The following is a 24,956-nucleotide window of genomic DNA, read 5'->3' on the forward strand; positions in this document are numbered from 1 at the left end:
CAAAATGATTTTGACACCACAGGAGGTTTGTGGCGCTTTAATTGGGGAGGACGGGCTCATGGTAATGGCTGGAGCAGAATAAGTGGTTTCTATGTGTTTGATGCCATTCCATTAGCTCTGTCTCAGCCATTATTATGAGCAATCCTCCCTCCCCTCACCAGCCTCCATTGTGTGTGTGTGTGTGTGTGTGTGTGTGTGTGTGTGTGTGTGTGTGTGTGTGTGTGTGTGTGTGTGTGTGTGTGTGTGTGTGTGTGTGTGTGTGTGTGAGACCACAGGTCCTGGTTAAACACTATCGGTTACTCAAAGGGAACCTGCTGTCCCTATCTGAGAGTGAATAATTGATAATGTGTGCATACAATCTACCCAGTGACAGGTGTGTGTTTGTGTCCCAAGAGACCGCACCACGCCTAGTGCTGTAATTAAACGACACACGGCATGCTTCCCCATGGTAACATCATTACAGCATGTCCTTGCATTACCACCCCCACACACACACAGTGGATTGGCTGGGTAAATGGATACATGTAGGTACAGAGGGCTGGGGATGATGAATGATGATGAAGAAACATACACATACACACACACACACACACACACACACACACACACACACACACACACACACACACACACACACACACACACACACACACACACACACACACACACACACACACACACACACACACACACACACACACACACACACACACACACACACAGAATTAATCTTCTAGTAGAGTTTCGTTCCGGTCTGGTCGTTTACTGACATCAGGGTAGGATGCGGTGTGTCGTGGAAATTCATACTGAGAGAGACGTTGTCATTTCTTCAAATACTCAACTTTATTTAAAATCGATTAATTATTGCAATAATGAGTCTAGTCAACCCAGCACTCTTGACTGTTGGGCCGAGTAGCCTAACCTTTACAGACAAAGTTCTTTACATAGCTGACACTAACAATGCTTAGTCATGGCTGGTTCCACCCCTCCCATGCAGATTGGGTGGCACCATAAGCCATCCCGGGTTCATCCTTTTGGTCATCCAAACCCGGTGCTGTTTTAACCTGACCCCTTCTTAGTTTCCCAGATGCCAGTATGATTAGAACAATAAGGGATTGTTCGAAACTCTTCCAGGCTATCTTGGTTACACCGACCACATCTTGTCTATGGAATGCAGTCTTTAACTTGTTTGTCAGCTCAAGCCTTCTCTAGTAACCCATACGCCCAGGTTAGCTGCAGGGAGTGGAGACCATAAAGACACAGCATGAGGAGAACAGAAATGTCTTACTATTAGTTAATTATAATTGTTTAACCGTTAATATCGAATAAATCAGGTAAATTCTCCATTTCTCTATCACAGGTGACTACAGCCCTTGCTCTCGCTCTCTCAATCTCTCTCTTACACTCTCTCACACTCTCTCTTTCATTAAATTTCAATTAAATTTAAGAGGATTTATTGGCATGGGAAACATATGTTTACATTGCCAAAACAAATTAACTAGATAATAAACAAAAGTTAAATAAACAATACAAAATAGGTTGTATTTAAAATGCCGTTTGTTCTTCACTGGTTGCCCTTTTCTTGTGGCAACAGGTAACAAATCTTGCTGCTGCGATTGCACACTGTGGTATTTGTAACGATTCTCCTCTTCATCTGAGGAAGAGTAGTCAAGATCGGACCAACACGCAGCGTGGTAAGTGTCCATGTTAATATGACAGAACACGAAACAAAAATAACAACGAGAATGTAAGAAACGAAACAGTCCTGTCAGGTGAAACAACACAAAACACGAAACAACTACCCACAAACACAGGTGGGAACAGGCTACCTAAGTATGGTTCTCAATCAGAGACAGCGATTGACAGCTGCCTCTGATTGGGAACCATACCAGGCCAAATACATATAAGTACAAAACAAAACATAGAATGTCCTGACCAGCATACCGTGGGACTATAAGCGCATTTATTCCCACACTTTGTCAAAATGACGCGGCCACTATCATCAACGGGTTGAGCACCGTCACATAATGGCTGGACTGCCCATCATTCTGATTACGTGTTGAAGGGACAGCATGAGCTCAGGCTGTTGGAAAAAGAAATATTTGCCTCCGGATGAAAGACTGAAACAGCAGCGTGAGGAACTGACAATTTCAGAAAAAAAGCAGATGGCCCAAAGATCCAACATCGGATGAAGCAATTCTGAGGCTATTGGGAACTCCGACACCGAAGGAGATGACTTCAGTGGTTTCAGTGCATTGTCAGGAGGAGGCTGGACTGGTAGGCTACTGTTTTAATTTTTTTATTTGTTTCAACTCCGAAGCCGTGTTTGGTTTCAAAGGAGGAGGCCTATTTATTTTTTTATTTGTTACAAGCCGTGTTTCGTTAAAGCCTATTTTCTTTTGTTACAAGCCGTGTTTCGTTAAAGCCTATTTATTTTTGTTACAAGCCGTGTTTCGTTTAAAGGCTGTGTAAAGTTAATTTGTTTCAATGTACCGGTAGGCACCTGCGGCTTACAGACATGTGCGGCTTATTTATGTACAAATTACATATTTTCTAATAATTCAGTGGGTGCGGTTTATATTCAGGTGCGCTTAATAGTCCAGCAATTACGGTAATAAAGGAACTAAGGTCAGGACGTGACAGTATTTCACCCAATAGATATGGGAGTTTATCAAAATTGGATTTGTTTTCTAATTCTTTGTGGGTCTGTGTAATCTGAGTGAAATACGTGTCTCTCATTTGGTCATACATTTGGCAGAAGGTTCGGAAGTGCATTTCAGTTACTACCTAATTTTGTGGGCAGTGTGCACATAGCCTGTCTTCTCTTGAGAGCCAGGTCTGCCTTCGGTGGCCTTTCTTAATAGCAAGGCTATGGTCACTGAGTCTGTACATAGTCAAAGATTTCCTTAAGTTTGTGTCAGTCACAGTGGTCAGGTATTCTGCCACTGTGTACTCTCTGTTTAGGGCCAAATAGCATTTTAGTTTGCTCTGCTTTTTTGTTAATTTTTTCCAATGTGTCAAGTAATTATCTTTTTGTTTTCTCATGATTTTTTAGGGTCTAATTGTGTTGCTGTCCTCGGGCTCTGTGGGTTGTGTTTGTGTTTGTGAACAAGAGCCCCAGGACGAGCTTGCTTAGGGGGCTCTTTTCCAGGTTAATTTCCCTGTAGGTGATGACTTTGTTATGGAAGGTTTTGGAATCGCTTCCTTTTAGGTGGTTTTAGAATTTACCGTCTCTTTTCTGGATTTGGATAATTAGCGGGTATCGGCCTAATTCTTCTATGCATGCCTTATTTGGTGTTTTACATTGTACACAGAGGATATTTTTGTAGAATTCTGCATGCAGTCTCAATTTGGTGTTTGTCCCATTTTGAGAATGCTTTGTTGGTGAGCGGACCCAAGACCTCACATGCATAAAGTGCAATGGGTTCTATAACTGATTCAAGTATTTTTTGCCAGAACCTAATTGGTATGTTGAATTTTATGTTCCTTTTGATGGCATAGAAGGCCCTTCTTGCCTTGTCTCTCAGATCATTCACAGCTTTGTGGAAGTTACCTGTGGCGCTGATGTTTAGGCTGAGTTATGCATGGTTTTTTGTGTGCTCTAGTGCAATGGTGTCGAGATGGAATTTGTATTCGTGGTCCTGGCAACTGGACCTTTTTAGGTACACCATTATATTTTGTTTCGCTGAGTTTTATTGTCATGGCCCCGGTCTGACAGAATCTGTGCAGAAGATCTACAGTAGGTGCTGCTGTAGGCCTTCCTTGGTTGGGGATAGAAGCACCAGATTATCAGCAAACAGTAGACATTTGACTTCAGATTGTAGTAAGGTGAGGCCGTGTGCTGCAGACTGTTCTAGTGCCCTCGCAAATTCTTGATATATATGTTGAAGAGGGTGAGGCTTAAGCTGCATCCCTGTCTAACCCCCAGCCCTTGGGAAAGAAATGTTTGTGTTGTTTTGCCAATTTTAACCGCACACTTGTTGTTTGTGTACATGGATTTTATTATGTTGTATTATTTTCCCCCAACACCACGTTCCTTCAATTTGTATAGCAGGCCCTCATGCCAAAATGAATCAAACGCTTTTTTGAAATCAACAAAGCATGAGAAGACTTTGCCTTTGTTTTGGTTTGTTTGTTTGTCAGTTAGGTTGTGCAGGTTGAATACGTGGTCTGTCGTACAGTAATTTGGTAAACAGCCAATTAGACATTTTCTCAGTCCATTGTTTTCACTGAGGAAACGTATGAGTCTGCTGTTAATGATAATGCAGAGGATTTTCCTAAGGTTGCTGTTGATGCATATCCCACAGTAGTTATTGGGGTCATATTTGTCTCCACTTTTATGGATTGGGGTGATCAGTCCAGAACTGAGGATGATGTTAAACAGTTTAAGTATGCCAATTGGAATATGTGGTCTGTGTATGTTATCATTTCATTCATCATACCATCAACCCCACAGGCCTTTTTGGGTTAGAGGGATTGTATTTTGTCCTGTAGTTCATTCAATGTAATTGGAGAATCCCACTGGGTTCTGGTAGTCTTTAATAGTTAATTCTAAGATTTGTATTTGATCATGTGTATGCTTTTGCTGTTTTTTATTTGTTATAGAGCCAAAAATATTGGAGAAGTGGTTTATCCATACATCTCCGTTTTGGATAGATAACTCTTGTAGTTGTTAGATTCTATGGATTCTTCAATTACATTGAGCTGATTTCTGACTGTGCTGTTCCTTCATTTTCCGTAGTGTATTTCTGTATTGTTTTAGTGATTCACCATAGTGAAGGCGTAGGCTCAGGTTTTCTGGGTCTCTGTGTTTTTGGTTTGGTCTTCCTTCATCATACCATTTGTCATTGTTGTTAATTTTCTTAGTTGCCTGCTTGACATTTTTTAGATTCGATAGGGAAGCTGATATATATACTGTTTAAATTTTCTACTGCCAAGTTTACATTTTCACTATTACAGTGAAACCTTTTGTCCAGGAAATTGTCTAGAAGGGATTGAATTTGTTGCTGCATAATTGTTGTGTGGTAGATTTTCACACTACTTTCCTTCCATCTATATAGCATTTCTTAATATTATTCAGTTCTTTTGGCTTTGATGCCTCATGATTGAGCATAGGTCTGTTCAAGTAGAGTGTGATTTTGCTGTGATCTGATAGAGGTGTTAGTGGACTGACTGTGAACACTAAGAGAAAGGGGATACCTACTCAGTTGTACAACTGAATGTATTCAACTGAAATATGTCTTCAATATTTAACCCAACCCATCTGAATCAGAGAGGTGGGGGGCTCCCAAAATTGGCATCCACATCTTCAGCGCCCAGGGAACAGAACAACTGATTTTTACCTAGTCATCTCAGGGATTTGATCCAACAACCTTTTGGTTACTGGCCCAACATTTTAACCACTAGGCTACCTAGAAACTCTGGGTTGAGGTCACTGATTAAATAGTCTACAGTACTACTGCCAAGAGATGAGCTATAGGTGTACCTACCATAGGAATCCCCTCGAAGCCTACCATTGACTATGTACCGTATATACCCAGCGTCCGACAGAGCTGCAGGAGTTGTGACCTGTTTTTGTTGGTTATATTGTCGTAGTTGTGTTTAGAGGGGCATATGGGGGAGGGAATGCTGTCACCTCCAGGTAGGTGTTTGTCCCCCTGTGTGCTGAGCGTGTTTGGTTCTTGTCCAGTTCTGGCATTTAGGTCGTCACAGACTAGTACATGTCCCTGAGTCTGGAAATTGTTGATCTCCCCCTCTAGGATGTAGAAGCTGTCATCGTTAAAGTATGGGGATTCTATTAGGGGGACACAGGAGGAGATCTTTTCTCTGTTGAGATCATTTCCTTGTTCATTTCTAGCCAGATGTAAAATGTTCCTGTTTTGTCTAATTTAATAGAGTGGTCTGCTCTATACCTAATTAGTATACCCATTGAATCTCTTCTCTGTTGCTCTGCTCACAGCCTTGGCATATGTCCAGCTGTCATGTTGCTCCAGGGGCGGGGTAGCATGGGGTGGGCAGAAGTGGTATAGGTCTGATATGGGTGGCCTATATAGAGTGTGGCCAGGGTTTGCTTGTGGTGGTCTTAGCTGGTTGGGGTGTCATGCTGTGGTCTGGGTGTAGGTCCTCTTGGCTTGGGTTCTCTCGGTGCAGGTCCTTCGAGAGGGAGTCTTGCAGGTCTGGGAGGGTGTCTTGCTGGTCTGGGCGGGGTGTCCGTTGCTCTGTTGCTCTTGTGTGAGGGGCTCGGGCTATGGTTGAGGGTCACGTCCTTCAGGGTCCTGTAAAAAGTTGGGATTGCTGCCTTATAGAGGTGGACCTGGTTGTAAAGGCTGTTCAAGTCCAGGGTGGAGTGGTGGGCCAGGTATACATTAGGTTTTGAGGCACAGTCTCGCGAAATGCGTGCATTCACCCGCTGTATTGTGGCAGGGTGAAAGTATTTTTGTGGTAGCAGGGTAGAGATAACCACTTGTGCGTTGGGGAAAGTGGAAGAAGCTCTCTAGAAAGTGGAAGAAGAACCCTCTCCTGCTGGGCCCTCAGGTCATTTGTGCCCATGTGAATTATGATGTGGCTGGGGGACCCTAGTCTGTCCTCTGACAACAGCTCCAGGGCATGCATAGTGTTTGTGCACCAGAGTTTAGCCACTTTGTGTTTGGGAAAAAGTTTATCCTCTTGAATGTATTTGCCATTTGGGTCAATGAGAAGCACAATCTCTGGCTTTTGTGTGTCCTCAGTGGATGTGGGGGGGTCGTCAGGAGGGGCTATCGGGGGAGCTGACAGAAGGGCTGTTAGGAGGGGTGGGGTCTGTTGGGTTGGTGGGTCCTGTGTTGTCTGTCACACTGTGGTGTTGAGGTTGTGGTCCGGGTCTGAGGTGGGCTGTTCGGTTGGCTTGTCTGGGGGGAGTGTTCTGCTCTCTGTCACACCTCAGCTTTATAACCTCGTCCTTCAGTGACACGTGTGCCTCTTTAAGTTCTCTCACCTCAGTCCGTAGAGCAGCCAGCTCTCTCAGGCAGCTGTCCATCTCCACCTTCTGCCCCCCGGGTCTTGTTGGGGGGGGTTGTTGTTCTGGTCTGTTTTGTGTGTTTGTTCTGTCTGAATTGTGTGGACCAGCTCTCTGAGCTCCACCATGTCTCTTTCCAGCTCTGGGAATTTATCCCTCTCAATGATGGAGGAGCAGTGCAGTTGTGGGACCTGGGTGTGATCAGTGCTGGGGGGTGGGGGGGGGGGGGTGACTATTCTCTCTTTCACTCGCTCATTCTCTGAAATTCAGATTTTATCCTAAGTGACGTGCGGTCATGCGTGTATACATTTTAGTGGTCCCGGGAATTGAACACACTATCCTGGCGTTGCAAGTGCCATGCTCTACCAACTGATCTACAGAGGACCAAAGCAGTATGGCGGTAGAGCATTTCAGTAAATACAATACAAGGCAATGAGGATAATGAAATACAGTTAATTTCGGCAGTAATAATAATAATGTATACAGGTACAACACTCACTCACTCACGCACCCACCTCCTGCTTTACTGTCTGTTCACTTGGATAAGAAACCAGGCTGCTGGGTGGATGTTATCACCCCCTTGTCCCTGGGCTGTCACCTGGACCAGGGAGCATGGAGCATGGCCTGGTTAGAGGAGAGAGGAAAGGGAAAAGGGAGAGAGAAGGGTCTGGGACGGCTGGCAGGCAGTGCCGCCAGTCAGTCTGCCTGGTCTGATGTGTGTGTGTGTTCTGTATTCGGATCAGGAAGCATGGAGAGTGGATAGAGGAAAAAGGACAGGGAAGAGGGGGCTGGAGTCGAGGGGTGGCCACCAGTCTGTCTGCCTGGCATGGTCTGGTCTGGTCTCCCTCCACTGGGCCCACTGAGAGCATGGTGAGAGGACAGGGGAGAGATGAGAGGGTGGAGGTGGGCTCTCCTCCTCCTCCTGAAACAGTTGGCATTGCCCCCGTCAATCTGCCTGGCCTGGGGCTGGTCTGGGCCTGCTTGCTCTGGTCTCCCTCACCTGGGCCAGAAACAGAGACAGAGACAGGCTGAGAACAGGGCAGAACAGGCCATACCTCTCATCTCTCATCTCCCCAGGCTCACAGCTCACAACACACGCCAGCTCCCCCTCCCTCCTTCCCTCCATCCCTTGCCCCCTCTCCTTCCCTCCATCCCTTGCCCCCTCTCCTTCCCTCTATCCCTTGCCCCCTCTTCTTCCCTCTATCCCTTGCCCCCTCTTCTTCCCTCCATCCCTTGCCCCCACTCCTTCCCTCCATCCCTTTCCCTCTCCCTCCATCCCTCCCCATGGTCTCCATTCCTGGAAGCCAGTGCCCCCTCTCCTTCCCTCCATCCCTTGCCCCCCAGCCCTTCCCTCCATAATCAAGCCCGATGACTCCTTCCCTCCATCCCTTGCCCGCTCTCATTCCCTCCATCCCTTGCCCCCTCTCCTTCCCTCCATCCCTTGCCCCCTCTCCTTCCCTCCATCCTTTGCCCCCCTCCTTCCCTCCATCCCTTGCCCCCTCTCCTGAAACTGCCTCCACTTCGCCCAGCTCACCCTGTATCTCAGGTCTCCCTCGCTCATCCCCTCTCATCTCTCCCTCGCCCTCTCCCTGACACTTGCCCCTCTCTCTCTCTCCCTCATCCTCCTTGGCACTCTTATCTCTCCCTCTCTCCCTCTCATTTGCCCCAGCCGTCTCTCACCCTGTGCACAATTTTCTTCTCGCTCCTTTTTACTCAAATCTATCTGTTTCATCTTCTTTGTATTTTGGTATTTCTCTTACCACCACATTATTTTTTATGGTGTTGTGTAAGAGCCTATGTGCACTGGCGTTTTTGTGGGGAACAGAGAGATAGATGGTTAGACTACTTATTTATTATCCGGGCAGTTGTTTGCCATCTGTTTTTTTTAACGGAGGTGTGTATACTTAGTTCACTTATTCTCTGACTCTCAGACTCCAGGATTAAAAGCTTTTACGCGAAGGTTCACTGACTGCTGTGCTGATTGCTATTCCTTTAACCGTTTGGGGATCAGAAAGGTTCAATTTCCAAATACCTCAAAACTCCATGAGGACACCAGCTATGCAGCCTGACTAGTCGTGTGCGGTTTCCAAGGTTACACGGGTAGTGCCGTTTCATTGAAAGCGTGCCATTTAGAGAGGAGTGTTAGCGCGTCGCCTTTCATATATACAATGACGTGTGTGTGTGTGTGTGTGTGTGTGTGTGTGTGTGTGTGTGTGTGTGTGTGTGTGTGTGTGTGTGTGTGTGTGTGTGTGTGTGTGTGTGTGTGTGTGTGTGTGTTTTTTTGGTGCCTTCGGGAAATATTCACTATTCAGACCCCTTGACTTTTCCCACATTTTGTTACAGCCTTATTCTAAAATGAATAATAATACAAATAAAATCCTCAGCAATCCACACACACTACCCCATAACGAGAAAGCGAAAACAGGTTTACCATTTTTTTTGCAAATGTATTAAAATTAAAAAACAGAAATACCTTATTTACAGCTCGGAGACATGATTGTTTCAGGGCACAGATCTGGAGAAGGGTACCAAAACATTTCTGCAGCATCGAAGGTCCCCAAGAACACAGTGGCCTCCATCATTCTTAAATGGAAGAAGTTTGGAACCACCAGGACTCTTCCTAGAGCTGTCCACCGGGCCAAACTGAGTAACCGGGGGAGAAGGGCCTTGGTCAGGGAGGTGACCAAGTACCCGATGGTCACTCTGACAGAGCTCTAGAGTTCCTCTGTAGAGATGGGAGAACCTTCCAGAAGGATAACCATCTCTGCAGGTCTCCACCAATCAGGCCTTTATGATAGAGTGGCCAGACGGAAGCCACTCCTCAGTAAAAGGTACTAGACAGCCCGCTTGGAGTTTGCCAAAAGGCACCTAAAGACTCAGACCATTAGAAACAAGATTCTCTGGTCTGATGAAACCAAGATTGAACACTTGAATGTCAAGCGTCACATCTGGAGGAAACCTGGCACCATGCCTACGGTGAAGCATGGTGGTGGCAGCATCATGCTGTGGGGATGTACAGAGAGATCCTTGAAGGAAACCTGCTACAGAGTGTCCAGGACCACAGACTGGAAAGAAGGTTCACCTTCCAACAAGACAATGACGCTAAGCACACAGCCAAGACAATGCAGGATTGGCTTCGGGACAAGTCTCTGAATGTCCTTGAGTGGCCCAGCCAGAGCCTGGACTGATCGAACATCTCTGAAGAGACCTGGAAATATCTGTGCAGCAACACTCCCCATCCAAACTGACAGCGCTTGAGAGGATCTGCAGAGAATGGGACACACTCCCCAAATACAGGTGTGCCAAGCTTGTGGTGTCATACCCAAGAAGACTAAAGGCTGTAATTGCTGTCTAAGTGCTTTAACAAAGGGTGTGAAAACTTATGTAAATATAATATTTACATTTGTAAAAATATTTTTTATAAATTAGCAGCAAGTTTTTGCTTTGTCATTATCGGGTATTGTGTGTAGATTAAGGCTGTAACGTAACCTTAATGTGAAAGAAGTCAAGGGGTCTGAATACTTTCTGAATGGACTGTATGTTCCCTCACGTCTCAGGGAGCGTCGTAAGGAGAGGGGGCAGGCGGTGTGAGAGCTGGCCTCCCGGTGAGGACTGAGAGAAAGATGAAAAGGAGGAGGAGGGGGAAAGGAGAAAACCCATTTCCCTCCTGCTGTCACAAACACACACTTACTTCAACATGGCCTCCTGTTTCTAGATAAATCACAACCATGCAGCCTTGTTTTCCTTCAGCTGCTGTTAAAGATAGCCACCCAACTACCGCAACCAAATACTACAGCCAGCCAACCCAGTTAGCCAGTCACTCTTATGTAAATTAAGTGATATGTGTTGTGTTGGGTATTGTGTGAGGGCAAAACGGCTGCTACTGGGGCTCCCCGGTGTGTATGTGTGTGTTAGGGTCAGCATCCTCTTTAGTGTAAGCAGTTGTAGACCAGTGTTTGTCTCTGACACTGGATAATGAACAGGTTGGCTGATTTTCTCTACACAGCATTGATCGCATGAAGCCCAGTAAATGAAAAAAGGCACTCTAGTGGAAAGTAATACACACACACACACACACGCACACACGCACACACGCACACGCACACGCACAGCTGTGCTCACTGGACCAGAGATGATTTTATTGGTGACAGTATGCAGCATATAGAGCAGGCCTCTCACCCAGCAGGCTATTTCCCCCACACTGTGTGCTACCGCAGAAGTGTGTGTGTGTGTGTGTGTTCCCTCTCCCCTATGCTGTATGTTACTGCAGAAACCACTTTGGAACTCTTCCATATCCCCTGTGTGTCTACAGCTGTGGCCTCTCAGATCCGAGGATAACCACCTCTTCAGAACAAAGACAACATAATGCAAAATACCAAACTGACTATCTCACCCATGGCCTATGTACACTTACATTTCTGTGTGAACAGTTCTTTTGACAGCCTGGTCAACAGATCTGTTTGTGCTGTCTTGCTAACTCCTATGGTCATTGTCACGCCAGGCATCATGGCGCCAACAGATCTGTTTGTGCTGTCTCGCTAACTCCTATGGTCATTGTCACGCCAGGCATCATGGCGCCAACAGATCTGTTTGTGCTGTCTCGCTAACTCCTATGGTCATTGTCACGCCAGGCATCATGGCGCCAACAGATCTGTTTGTGCTGTCTTGCTAACTCCTATGGTCATTGTCACGCCAGGCATCATGGCGCCAACAGATCTGTTTGTGCTGTCTTGCTAACTCCTATGGTCATTGTCACGCCAGGCATCATGGCGCCAACAGATCTGGGACTTTGTGACTGTCTCTCTAACTGTTCTGTGGTCATTGTCACGCCAGGCATTCACGCCAACAGATCTGTTTGTCACTATTGACACATACTGTATGGTCATTTTTGGCACGCCAGGCATCAATAAAGCCAACAGATCTGTTATTACTATTGCGTAGACTCGTCTAAAATGGTCATTGTCGAACTGAATTTAGGCATGTTCATGGCATGTAAACAGATCTGTTTTATGTCTCGCAAACTCCTATGGTCATTGTCACGCCAGGCATCATGGCGCCATACAGATTGTTTGTGCTGCAGTGACTCCATTTCATTTTCACGCCAATCAACATATGGTCAAAATCATCCCTTTAAAGCTGTCTCGCTAACTCCTATGGTCATTGTCACGCCAGGCATCATGGCGCCAACAGATCTGGGACTAGGCCATTCTTTGACTGTTTCTCTTACTGTTCTGTGAAGCTGGCGATATTGTAACTGCCAGGTTCACGCCATTACCATATGAATGTCAGATATTGACACATACTGTATGCCCATATTTTTGGCAAGTCACTCAATAAAGCCTGTGGCCTCATTTATATTACTATTGCGTAGAAGCTCGTCTAAAATAGTACTTACGAACTGAATTTAGAATGTTCGTATGCATGTAAAAGTGTGATTTATCCGACAAACCTACGAGCGGCAAATGCACACCGGTAGGAAATAACCGTTGATGAATACCAATTGTTCTCAGCTGCAGTGACCTTGGCCATTTGCATTTTTTGAAACACCCCTAATCAACCATATATGGTCAAAATCATCCCTTTAAAGCCTGTGGGGAATTTCCAACGCCGTACCATGAAATACAACCGCTCAACCCAAAAAAAGCTACCAAAAAAAGACTTTCCCGAGACTGAAATAGAGGTGATAGAGTCAAAAATGCTGTACAACCAAAAGGTTTTATTTGGCTCAGTTGTGGCTTGACCCGTCAAAAAGCAAAGAAACATAGCCACAAAGAGAGGACCATTAGGATAACTCAAGTTGCTTTAGCAATGACACATCTACTCCAAATGAGTAGGCAACACGACATGGTAAGCCATCCATCCTCACCGCCCCCTGTCGGCGGCATAAAAAGCGTTGCCGTTCGGCAGAATGAAACGGGTTTTGTGCCTCCCGATGGCCACCTCTGTAACCACATTCAGCATGCGTCTTTTGTGCCAAACCTTCACCTGCGCAAAAGAAGCAACCTTTTCTGTCCCATTATAGTTGAGACCGTTTTTTCAAAGGGCCTCTGATGGAACAAATGGCTGTACTTCTATGGATTACTATTGGGAACAAATATTGATGGGTCAAATGATAATATAGTTAAGATATCTTGACTTCAACCTGTTGTGCGATGGTGTACGGACATGGTAATCTGCTAATTATTTTCAACCTATATTTTCCTCCATTCTACGTTGGCTCTTCTGGTCAGGGCTGTGAGATGCTGACCCACACCGGCAAACGTGGAAATGCCCGGCCTTTGTCAAAAATGTGCCCGACGGTGGATGGCACCAATGGATGTTGTTGTGTTGATTTCTAAGGCAGGTCTGGTCGAATCTGGTAACACTTGACACGGTCATAACCGTGCCATAATATTGTTTTTCTAATAATATTATCTTGTCCAATTGAGAGGGTTGTTATAATACGGTCATAACACTGTCATGACACGTATATTTACACCTGTTGTGACACTGGCACCTGTCAAGTGACAGCACTAACGTCTTTAATCAACGTAAGATTGATTTTAAAATGCTAAAAAGTCATAACTTGCAAAAACGCAAAATCATTTCAGATTAGCGGAACACAAATCAAGTGACATCTACTCAATAACTGAATCCTATTGACATGTGAGTTATTAGTACCACTTTTTTGATTAGAGTTCTGCTGACCGTTGGAGATGTTTGAGGAGCCACGTCCCCAGTTCTTTAATGAGTTAGGCAGTTACTTTATTTGTTATTTTTTACAGTGTATAGCAAATTTGCCTATATCTAAATGCTACAAAAAACAAACAAACAGTAACTGGTTTGCAAATTTGCTTTCCGGTTAGAAGGACTCCAGTCCTTGTTAACCAGTCTGTTTGAGTGGAACAGAGAAATACGATACAAGACAATACAGGCCCTTAACCTTAGTGGTTCGTCTGCTGGCTGTGGCTGGTAAATCTTTCCTATTCTAAAGGATCTGCGTGTTATTTTGTGTTTTACTGCCTGCGCCCTCTCCCTCTCTCGCTCTCTGTCTGTCTCTCGCTCTCTCCCTCTCTCGCTCTCTCTCTCTCTGTCTGTCTCTCGCTCTCTCCCTCTCTCGCTCTTTCTTTCTCTCTGTCTGTCTCTCGCTCTCTCCCTCTCTCGCTCTTTCTTTCTCTCTGTCTGTCTCTCGCTCTCTCCCTCTCTCGCTCTTTCTTTCTCTCTGTCTGTCTCTCGCTCTCTCCCTCTCTCGCTCTTTCTTTCTCTCTGTCTGTCTCTCGCTCTCTCCCTCTCTCGCTCTTTCTTTCTCTCTGTCTGTCTCTCGCTCTTTCTTTCTCTCTGTCTCTCGCTCTCTCCCTCTCTCGCTCTTTCTTTCTCTCTGTCTGTCTCTCGCTCTCCCTCCCTCTCTGTCTGTCTCTTTCTCTTCTCTCTGTCTGTCTCTCGTCTCTCTCTCGCTCTCTGTCTGTCTCTCTCTCTCCCTCTCTCGCTCTTTCTTTCTCTCTGTCTGTCTCTCTCCCTCTCTCGCTCTTTCTTTCTCTCTGTCTCTCGCTCTTTCTCTTCTTTCTTTCTCTCTGTCTGTCTCTCGCTCTCTCCCTCTCTGTCTGTCTCTTTCTCCCCTCTCTCTCTCTGTCTGTCTCTCGCTCTCTCCCTCCCTCTCTGTCTGTCTCTCGCTTCTTCCCTCTTTCTGTCTGTCTCTCGCTCTCTCCCTCTCCCTCTTTCTCGTCTGTCTCTCGCTCTCTCCCTCTCTCGCTCTTTCTTTCTCTCTGTCTGTCTCTCGCTCTCTCCCTCTCTCCACCTCTTCTCTGAGACATGTTAATGCTCCATCTCTGACAGTGAGCCTCATAGCACCATGGAAACCAATCAGACCTTTCTTTGTGCGTGCGTGCGCATGTGTGTTCACAATTTGTGTGTGCACGTGTATGCTTCTCTCTGTGTGTGTGGAGGCAGGGACAGAAGTCTTCTTTAGATTTAAAAAGCTCTTAGGGAGGTCGTGGCCATCCCAACGGGTCTCTTTCTGTAATTCATGTAAATTCCCTTCAGAACTCTGCCTCATTGTCTAACCAATTGTCCCTGTTCTGAACCACAGTCCTGTGTCATAAATGCCACCATGTAACTGTGTGTCACTCTAATGCTGACGTTCCCAAAGACAGTTACAGAAAATGACAGAATTTTGGATGACATTATTGGTCAGCCAAATGACTGCATTCACAATAATATAACTGGTCGAATAAAAAATTAAACTTAAAATTGAAAAATGTTTTTTTTTTAAAACCATGTAAATAGAATCGTAATAATGATTCTCGTCTCCTCCGCTCCTGACTGCACGTGCTGCAGGGAAGGGTCACAGAGTATGTGAGGATGGATGCGAGGATGGATGTGAGGATGGATGCAATCTAGAGCCATAATCATTACACTTAAATATATGTCAAACATTTCTGCACATCTAACATAACTCTTGAGCTGACTGGCGGTTCTTCATTTATTATTTTTTTTACTAAAGATGCTTCTCCTTACAAAAAAAAGATTCCAGTTTTGAAACTGGAGTAAAAGTGCAGTAACTGCAGTCGACAGTGGTATTTTGGACTCAGTAATAACTGTACTGCAGTTGAACTGTAGTTACAATGCACTCTAACTGCAGTTAACCTGCAAAAATTACTGCAGTTTAAAAAAAAAAACGGTTATTTTGGACACAGTATTTGCAGCATACTGCAGTTATACTGCACGCTGACTGCCATCTTTTTTTCATAAGGGCCACATCAAATCTGGGTAAAAGATTGAAAGGAATGTGAGTCTTATTCAGTATATTTAGATGTATACTTGCTTGCTTTTCTAAAGTCGACCAACCTTGCCAGCAGGCATGTTAGCTAAGATAGCTAGACAAGCTAGCTACTCTAACTTGATTGATAGCCTGAAATTGCTTCTTGGTAGCTAGTTATGAGGCTGGGAGGGGACCTATCTGGACTAGCTCAAGACAACATCATAAAATGACTCGTTGGCTAGTAGTATTACAGAGAAACAACAAAAGAAACCGGACAAATCTGCCGCTGTGCCCCCTATGAATGTTACTATTGTCATGGGAGGGAATGTTGTCGACAGAGTTGAAGTTAGCCACCACTGCAGTTATTGTGCTGGGGGCCAGTTAAAGTTAACATGCGTTAGATTTATAAGACAAAAGGATTACAACCTGGGAAACACTGCCGTGTAGATTTTGTATCACTTATGTTAATTCAATAATTGATAGCAAAGGCACAACAAAAAAAAACTAACAAGTGCTGTACGAAGAAAGTTATTTTTCATGTACAATTACATTATACGGATATTTTACGACACGGGTTGTTTGTACAACGTAAACAAATAATGCAACAAGCGTCGAAAATCGGTTTGAAGAACCAACGATCCATATAAAACGTTAACTTGGGATCCTTAAATCATTCGCTCAATACTCGTCTTTTTCACTCTTTGAAGTATTTCAACAAGCTCCCCCCATCCTGCCCTAATAGCTTCGAGAGGACCCTCCCCCTATTATCCTACTGAGCCAATAATATTTCACTCCCATTCAGACATCTATATAGAGAGAACCCCAAAAAAGACCTCTCCTCTATCCCACATACACGCACACACTGACCCCCCACCACACACACACACACACATACACACACGCACACACTCTAACCCCCACACACACCATTCCTGTTACTACGACTCCAGCCATCCATTGCATGATTGAACTTTGTTCTGTTAAAAGTTGCCATTTAAATATGCTGCAGTTGCCACTGAAATATTGTTCTTCCATTGCTTCTGTGACAAAGCCGAAGGAGGGTGCCCACGGCAACACAGTGTGAGTCTCAGGGAGCCAATGGGCCATCAGGGATCTCCTAGTGTCTGTCCTCAACAGAGTCAGTGTGCAGACATAATGCCTATTAGACCTGCTCGATCATGCCGCATATACTCAATGAAATATGGGCCCCTTTTTATTCATTTCATAGTGTAATTCATACCTCATACCTATCAATCGTATTATTGAAAGATGTCCGGAGATTCCGGACACAGGAATGAATGAATAATGTGTTTCTTTATAAAACATTCTTAGCTAATGGGATGCCATGCAGAGAAGTTACATGCTGTGAAAATGCTGTGAAAATACAGGGGACTGTAGGGCCTATGCCAATGCAAGTATCTTAAAACTGTTACATTCCAAGACAATTCATCGGTTTTGTATCTTTTGCCAGTCAGTGAAGCGATGGAATCCTATAGGCAATCCTACTGCAGTATGAAGCTACTTGAAATGTGACAGAAAATGTGGGCTCATCCCAAATGGCATATATACTGTATATATAATAGTCTTGGACTTTCTGATGGGCCGCCCCCAAGTGGTGAAGGTAGGAAACAACATCTCCACTTCGCTGACTCTAAACACTGGGGCCCCACAAGGGTGTGTGCTCAGCCCTATCCTGTACTCCCTGTTCACTCACGACTGCGTGGCCATGCACGTCTCCAACTCAATCATCAGGTTTGCAGACGACACAACAGCAGTACCAACAACGACGAGACGGCCTACAGGGAGGAGGTGAAGGCACTCGGAGTGTGGTGTCAGGAAAACAACCTCTCACTCAACGTCAACAAAACAAAGGAGATGATTGTGGACTTCAGGAAACAGCAGAGGGAGCACCCCCCTATCCACATCGAAGGGACAGCAGTGGAGAAGGTGGAAAGTTTTAAGTTCCTGGGCGTACACATGACTGAAATGGTCCACCCACACAGACAGTGTGGTGAAGAAGCCTCACTCAGGAGGCTGAAGAAATTTGCCTTGTCACCCAAAACCTTGACAAACTTTTACAGATGCACAATCGAGAGCTTCCTGTCGGACTGTATCACCGCCTGGTAACCGTAAGGCTTTCCAGAAGGTGGTGCGGTATGCACAACGCATCACCGGGGGCAACCTACCTGCCCTCCAGGACACCTACAGCACCCAATGTCACAGGAAGGCCAAAAAGATCATCAAGGACAACAACCACCCGAGCCACTGCCTGTTCACCCCGCTTTCATCCAGAAGGCGAGGTCAGTACAGGTGCATCAAAGCTGGGACCGAGAGATTTAGAAACCGCTTCTATTTCAAGGCCATCAGACTTCTAAACAGCCATCACTAACTCAGAGAGGCTGCTGTCTACCTTGAGACCCAATCACTGGATACTTTAATAAGTGGATCACTAGTCACTTTAAACAATGTCACTTTAATAATTTCTACATATCTTACATGACTTGTATCACGTGTATATACTGTATCTACTGCACCTTGCCTATGCCGCTCGGCCATCGCTCATCCATATATTTATATGTACATATTCCCATTCACCCCTTTAGATTTGTGTGTATTAGGTAGTTGTTGGGGAATTGTTAGATTACTTGTTAGATTTGTGTGTATTAGGTAGTTGTTGGGGAATTGTTAGATGACTTGTTAGATATTACTGCACTGTTGGAACTAGAAGCACAAGCATTTCTCTACACTCACATGAACATATTTATTTTATTTTTATTTCACCTTTATTTAACCAGGTAGGCTAGTTGAGAACAAGTTCTCCTTTGCAACTGCGACCTGGCCAAGATAAAGCGTAGCAATTCGACACATACAACACAGAGTTACACCTGGAATAAACAAAACATACAGTCAATAATACAGTAGAGCAAAAGAAAACAAAAAGTCTATACACAGTGAGTGCAAATGAGGTAAGTTAAGGAAATAAATAGGCCACGGTGGCGAAGTAATTACAATATAGCAATTAGCAACATCTGCTAACCATGTGTATGTGACCAATAACATTGGATTGGATTGGATTTGATTTAGTGCCCTACTTTTGACCAGGGCCCATAGGGTGCCATTTGGCATGCGTCCACGGTATACTGCAGATAGCCATTGAGGCGATGAAAAAGACAGTAGGTTAATGGTTCTATGGGAATATGGTGGAAATGATATGCTGCTAGCAATAACATGCAACAGTGACCAGGTAATGAAGCCATTGGCCATGCTCCCTCAATAGAGACGTGGATCCCCCCCAGCTAGCCACTTTCTTCAATCCAGGCAATATAGCTGTCTCAGAAACAACCTAGAGCACTAAGATAGGATGAAAGCACGAGAGAGAGAGATCCACTATCCAGGCAATATAGCTGTCTCACAGCCCAATGTATAACACTGAGCTATAGGAACAACAATGGAGGGAGAGAGAGAGAGAGAGAGAGAGAGAGAGAGAGACAGAAAATAGAGGGAATAATCACAGAGTTGTGAGAGAAAAAAAACAAAGTTGTTCACTTCAGCCCAGACCCCAAGATCCTTGTACCTGGCTGACAGACAATGACTTTGAGGCAGATTACGTTACATTTTCGCTGCTTTTGTGAAGGGAGGAGTATTATTCTGGGTCGGGGAGGACATAGGATAGTGACTCTGTCAAAGGGATGACTCCCTGCCATTGTTGCCTACTGCAACCAAAAAAGGCCTTTTCAAACGTATCCTTTGAAACGGCGGCAACAATACCGGGAGGGAGGAGTGGGCAATAAACAGACGTTCATCTAAACCAGCTGGATTAGATGTCATCGGATGGGCCTACTGTTGAGTTGAGGTGCCTTGAGGCATTTCGCTTTTTCTGTTGTTAAATTCGCAGAGGTGCTTTTACAGTGTGTTGCAGCAACAGGGGGCGGCTATTTGATGAAGCCGATGACCCTCTCTCCCTCTGAAGACTTGTCTTCAGGTTGGTTGAGTGGGATGGTGTTTTCGGTTCTGAACAAACAGGGTAAAAAAACGCAAACGGACAACGGGTCAAAGTTCAAAGCAAATGTTTCCAACCCGCTGGGTGCCTCATCTGCCTCGCACTTTTTGCACACGATCTAACGGTCATGTGTGTGGCAGGACGAAAGGACGGGGCACGACGTCTTGGAACTGCTTATCTGTTTCCCAATGTTGCTGTTGCGCTGTTGTTTCTCCGCTGGCGACCCGCCTCGGAGCGGTTCCTCTTTATTCCCGTCACCGTGATGTGAATCCGTGTCCTCCTGTTCATCCTACTTAACAGACCCTGTTCCCCTTTTCTCTCACAGTTTCCTTTCACCACAGTTCCTATTCCACTTTCATTGAGCCCCCAACATGTACTGTACACGTGTTGTACATCAAACGCAGTCAACGTACGTTCTAATAGAGACACCGGAATATGTATATTTCAAGTTGGAACCCAACGATGGGAAGGGATGGTTTAGTTTTTCTTGCCTCTGGGCTATTTTCTTTTATCTTGTTGGTTGTACTGTTGCATGTGCTTTTTACAACTAGTCAGAACAGCGGGAGGGCGGTTGACAGAGCTGTCTGTTGGTGTGAGTTAGAACATGTTTGATATTCAGTGTAGCATAACATTTTCATTTAATTGAATTTGTTTTGAGCGATAAATTCCTATTTTTTCCCCCTTCAAATTATGTAACGGGCATGTGTGATGTTCCATCCCCCGGAAAAAATATATTTGGGCTGAAAAAACCCTGCCTCTTGAGTGTATTCTGGCCGCGTTCATTTGATACCAGGAAATGTTTAACCCCTATTGTAGAGAGACAAAAGGTTGTCTTAATCCCACTGTGCGGAGAGGGAGGGAGGGTAGGTCAGGGGAGGGCCGGGGGGGAGGGCCGGGGGGAGGTGGCTGTGTATGTGATACAGGCCCCCTCTCTCTCACTGTCACTCCAGTAGTGTACACAGCCACTGGGAATATAAAGACCTAACTTTGTTCTCTCTCACAGACACACACACACACACACACACACACTGGGGAGATGTGTTCTTGCAGACAGAACCAGAGAGACAGGTAATGTAAACTCTTTTTAAAATGTAATTTAATTTAACTAGGCAAGTCAGTTATTAAGAACAAATTCTTATTTACAATGACGACCTACCGGAGGAAGAGTGGGTTAACTGCCTTGTTCTGGGGCAGAACGACAGATTTTTACCTTCTCAGCTCGGGGGATTCGATCTAGCAACCTTCCGGCTATGTCTCGGGTACTGGCCCGATGCTCTAACGTTGTTGCACATTGTGAACACTCATTTAGAGTTTGCCTGAGTACATTCTGTACACAATGAGTAAAGTCCATCTGTGGCTTAATGGTTTATTTTCTCTGAAGGCATTTCTCAGTCGGTGTCATGAATATTCTGCTGCATTCCCACAAGCAGCATATAGAAATGTTATGCTTTTTCTGCCAACCCATTATTATTATAATGACGGAGGTTTGTGAGGGGGAAACGCTCAGAGCCCTGGCTTATGGAGTCACGTTCCCCTAATGTAAATGCATTAATGGAAGTGTGGCGGATCTAATACTTTTTTTTGTCTGCTGCTCCACGCTCTGCTATTCCCTCTTTCTCTCGTTGGAAACCCTGGAGTCTAGAATTAAACCCACCGACAGGCTGAGGCTCCAACACACTGCAGTGCTGCAGACAGAAGCTCTCTCTCTCTCTCTCTCTCTCTCTCTCTCTCTCTCTCTCTCTCTCTCTCTCTCTCTCTCTCTCTCTCTCTCTCTCTCTCTCTCTTTCTCTCTCTCTCTCTTTCTCTCTTCTCTCTTCTCTCTTCTCTCTTCTCTGTTGTCCCTGATATGAGACACAGCCTTGAGGAAAAACTAACAGAACACTCTCATTAAGAAATGTGTGGCAGCTCTCTCTCTCTCTGCCTCTCTCTCGCTCTCTCTCTATGTCTGTCTCTATCTGCCTGTCTCATGCTCTGTCTCTCCCGCTCTGTCTCTCTCTGTGTCTCTCTCTGTGTCTCTCTCTGTGTCTCTCTTTGTGTCTTTCTCTCTCGCTCTGTCTCTTTCTCTGTCTATTTCTCTGTCTCGAGCTCTGTCTGTCTCTGCCTCAGCTTATGGCACTACTCTAACAGCAGTGGACCATGCATTCTCAAGCTGTGGCTTTCTCACCTCACCTCACCAATGAGAGAGAGAGAGAGAGAGAGAGAGAGAGAGAGAATACACACTGGTGTCGTAGTTATTGCACTTCTGCAGGTGAACGTGTGATGGTGGGAATATGGTAATGCGGTTCAGGAGTGATACAAAATCACAACAGAAGTCTTGAGAGTGAGTGGGGGGGGGGGGTGCTCTTGGCACATAACGTCTATGATAGAAAAGTGATGTTGTATAGTGCTCTTTAGTTTGCAGAGTGATTGCATACTGGTAAGATAATGACTGACTGCTCATGCAGTTTTTGAGGTTTGATTTAAAATTGGAACAGAGTCAGTATTTGGTGTGTTACTGAGTGGTTTTGGACATGTGGCTTTCCATATATGTTGGCATAGTTATTGCTCTTCAGTGGGCAGTGTGATCGATGGCATGTGGTGATGTGCAGTTCGCCAACGATTCATTCTTTTTGAACGGCTCTTTGTATTGACTCGAGTGTAAAACATTTTGAAATGTCAATTTGTTTTTCTGAGTGACCCGTTCATTTTAGTTGTTTGTTTAGTGCGGGCCACAATGAGTCCTACAGCAGGATTAATGCACGCTCCTCCAGCTCAGCGGCTCCAGAGACATACTCTGACAACCAACTGTTTGTTACATGCACGCAGAAAAAAATAGATTATAAGCATAGGGGAAGAAAAATACATATTTGGAATTGATCATTGATCACATGGTGCAAGAATGGCTGCAGTTAATTGATTATTGACTGTTAATGATGGACACAGATTTCTAGAACCGAAACATACACACAGCCTCTGCTCGAAAAACTCCAATTTGAGAACAAATCGTTTGGGGGGGGGGGGGCGGGCTGAAATTCGCTAACGACATTGTGCTTATCACTGTAACGGCATTCGTCTGTTGAAGGAGAGTCGGACCAAAATGCAGCGTGGTGGTTACTCATGTTCTTTAATGTAGAACAGCGATACATGAAATAACTTACAATATACAAAACAACAAATGGAACGCGAAAACCTATCTGGTGAACACTAACACGGAGACAGGAATAATCACCCACGAAATACACAGTGAATCCCAGGCTGCCTAAATATGGTTCCCAATCAGAGACAACGAGAATCCCCTGACTCTGATTGAGAACCGCCTCAGGCAGCCAAGCCTATGCTAGACACACCCCTAATCAACCACAATCCCAATGCCTACAAAAACCCCAATACGACAACATAATAAACCCATGTCACACCCTGGCCTGAACAAATAATTAAAGAAAACAAAAAATACTAAGACCAAGGCGTGACAATCACCCTCACGGCAGTCAAGCAATGTACTTCGCCAGCAGTCGTCCACCGTCTGGTCAGGTTGCTTCAAATGTGGCCTATCGAGAAATAATCCTAGTTGTATGCCTAGCAATCAACGACTGTACATGGTTTAAAGCACAGTCACAAATGACAGCTCCAGTAAGCCCCCTAAGGTTAGAGACTTGTAGAATCAAGACTCTTTGGGGTTCCTGGTTCATTGTTCACCGGTAGGGGGTCGCATGGATGAGGATCCATCAGAAACATGATAACAGTCACCCGTTCATTGTGACACTTTGACTTTTATTAGTTTATATATAGTTTATATATATATATATATATTAGTTTTATATAGCTCAGAGATTCAGTCAGATGTTGTCACATGACCGAAGGTAGGCTATTTGTTAACACGAATCCATGATACTCGTAGTCTTGATTTATAAATGGCAGGTTTGTGAGATTGTACCTAACCACAAATAGACCTCTGTGGAGGTATTTCATACAGCCGAGGAATCTTTCAAAGCATGAATAGAAGGTTATGCTCTCACAGTAGCAGCTACTGTAGATGATTGTTTTGAGGTTGGCTGAAGATGTACTGCTTACTTTCCTATTACCAGTCATCTGATGGAAATGTGGTTGAACATAGTATGGAAACGACGGGGCTCCTGCCGCTCTTATTTAGAACAGTTTCTCCGGATATCGATGCGCTTCTGCTGGAACTATATTTGGTCAGCTTTCTTCGATCATTTGGGATATCGATACAAGTGGGTGTCTCGGTGTTTAACGTGACGCAGTTATTTGGAGAAAGGCCCTCGAGTCGCAGAATGACATTCAGCCGTGTAAGCAGAGAACATTAGGCTGACAGCCAGCCGAGAAAGAGACACAGGCACACAAACACTACCGTTCGAATGTCCTTGTTTTTGAAAGAAAAACAAAAAAAAAATGTTGTCCATTAAAATAACATCAAATTGATCAGAAATACAGTGTAGACATTGTTTATGTTGAAATGACTATTGTAGTTGGAGACACATTTTTTAAATGGAATATCTACATAGGCGTACAGAGGCCCATTATCAGCAACCATCACTCCTGTGTTCCAATGGTACGTTGTGTTAGCTTATCCGAGTTTATCATTTTAAATGGCTAATTGATCATTAGAAAAACATTTTGCAATTATGTTAGCACAGCTGAAAACTGTTGTTTTGATTAAAGAAGCAATAAAACTGGCCTTCTTTAGACTAGTTGAGGATCTGGAGCATCAGCATTTGTGGGTTCAATTACAGGCTCAAAATGGCCAGAAACAATTAACTTTCTTCTGAAACTCATCAGCCTATTCTTGTTTTGAGAAATGAAGGCTATTCCATGCGAGAAATTGCCAAGACACTGAGGGTCTTGTACAGCGCTGTTAACTACTCCCTTCACAGAACAGTGCAAACGGGCTCTAACCAGAATAGAAAGAGGAGTGGGAGGCCCCGGTGCACAACTGAGCAAGAGGACAAGTACTTTAGTGTCTAGTTTTCCATAAAAAATCTGCCGTTTCCAGCTACAATAGTAATTTACAACATTAACAATGTCTACACTGTATTTCTGATCAATGTTATTGTAACGGTTTTCTTCTGGTGAAAGAGAGGCGGACCAAAATGCAGCGTGGTTATTTTTGTACATCTTTAATAAAATGAAAATACAACAATCTACAAAACAAGAAACGTGAAAAACCGAAACAGCCTTATCTGGTGCAAACAAACACAGAGACAGGAACAACCACCCACCCAAAACCC

The 24,956-nt window shown here is 44.7% G+C and overlaps 1 protein-coding gene across 19 annotated transcripts in view; it reads left to right on the forward strand.

The window, feature by feature from the left end:
• The window catches only part of LOC118400879 (neuronal cell adhesion molecule-like), a 112,330-nt gene that overhangs the window by 28,393 nt on the left and 58,981 nt on the right, over positions 1 to 24,956 (forward strand). Inside the window, exon 1 of one of the 19 annotated variants that reach the window (XM_052474689.1) lies at positions 20,677 to 20,799. The exons of 17 other annotated variants lie outside the window; for them this stretch is intronic. The gene's annotated coding sequence lies outside the window, so the exon portion shown is untranslated. Of the gene's footprint in view, positions 1 to 20,676; positions 20,800 to 24,956 lie in introns of those variants that run through there. One more of the 19 variants, XM_052474677.1, reaches the window with a different exon arrangement.

This window comes from Oncorhynchus keta, chromosome 22 (genome assembly GCF_023373465.1).
Source record: "Oncorhynchus keta strain PuntledgeMale-10-30-2019 chromosome 22, Oket_V2, whole genome shotgun sequence".
NCBI lineage: Eukaryota > Metazoa > Chordata > Actinopteri > Salmoniformes > Salmonidae > Oncorhynchus > Oncorhynchus keta.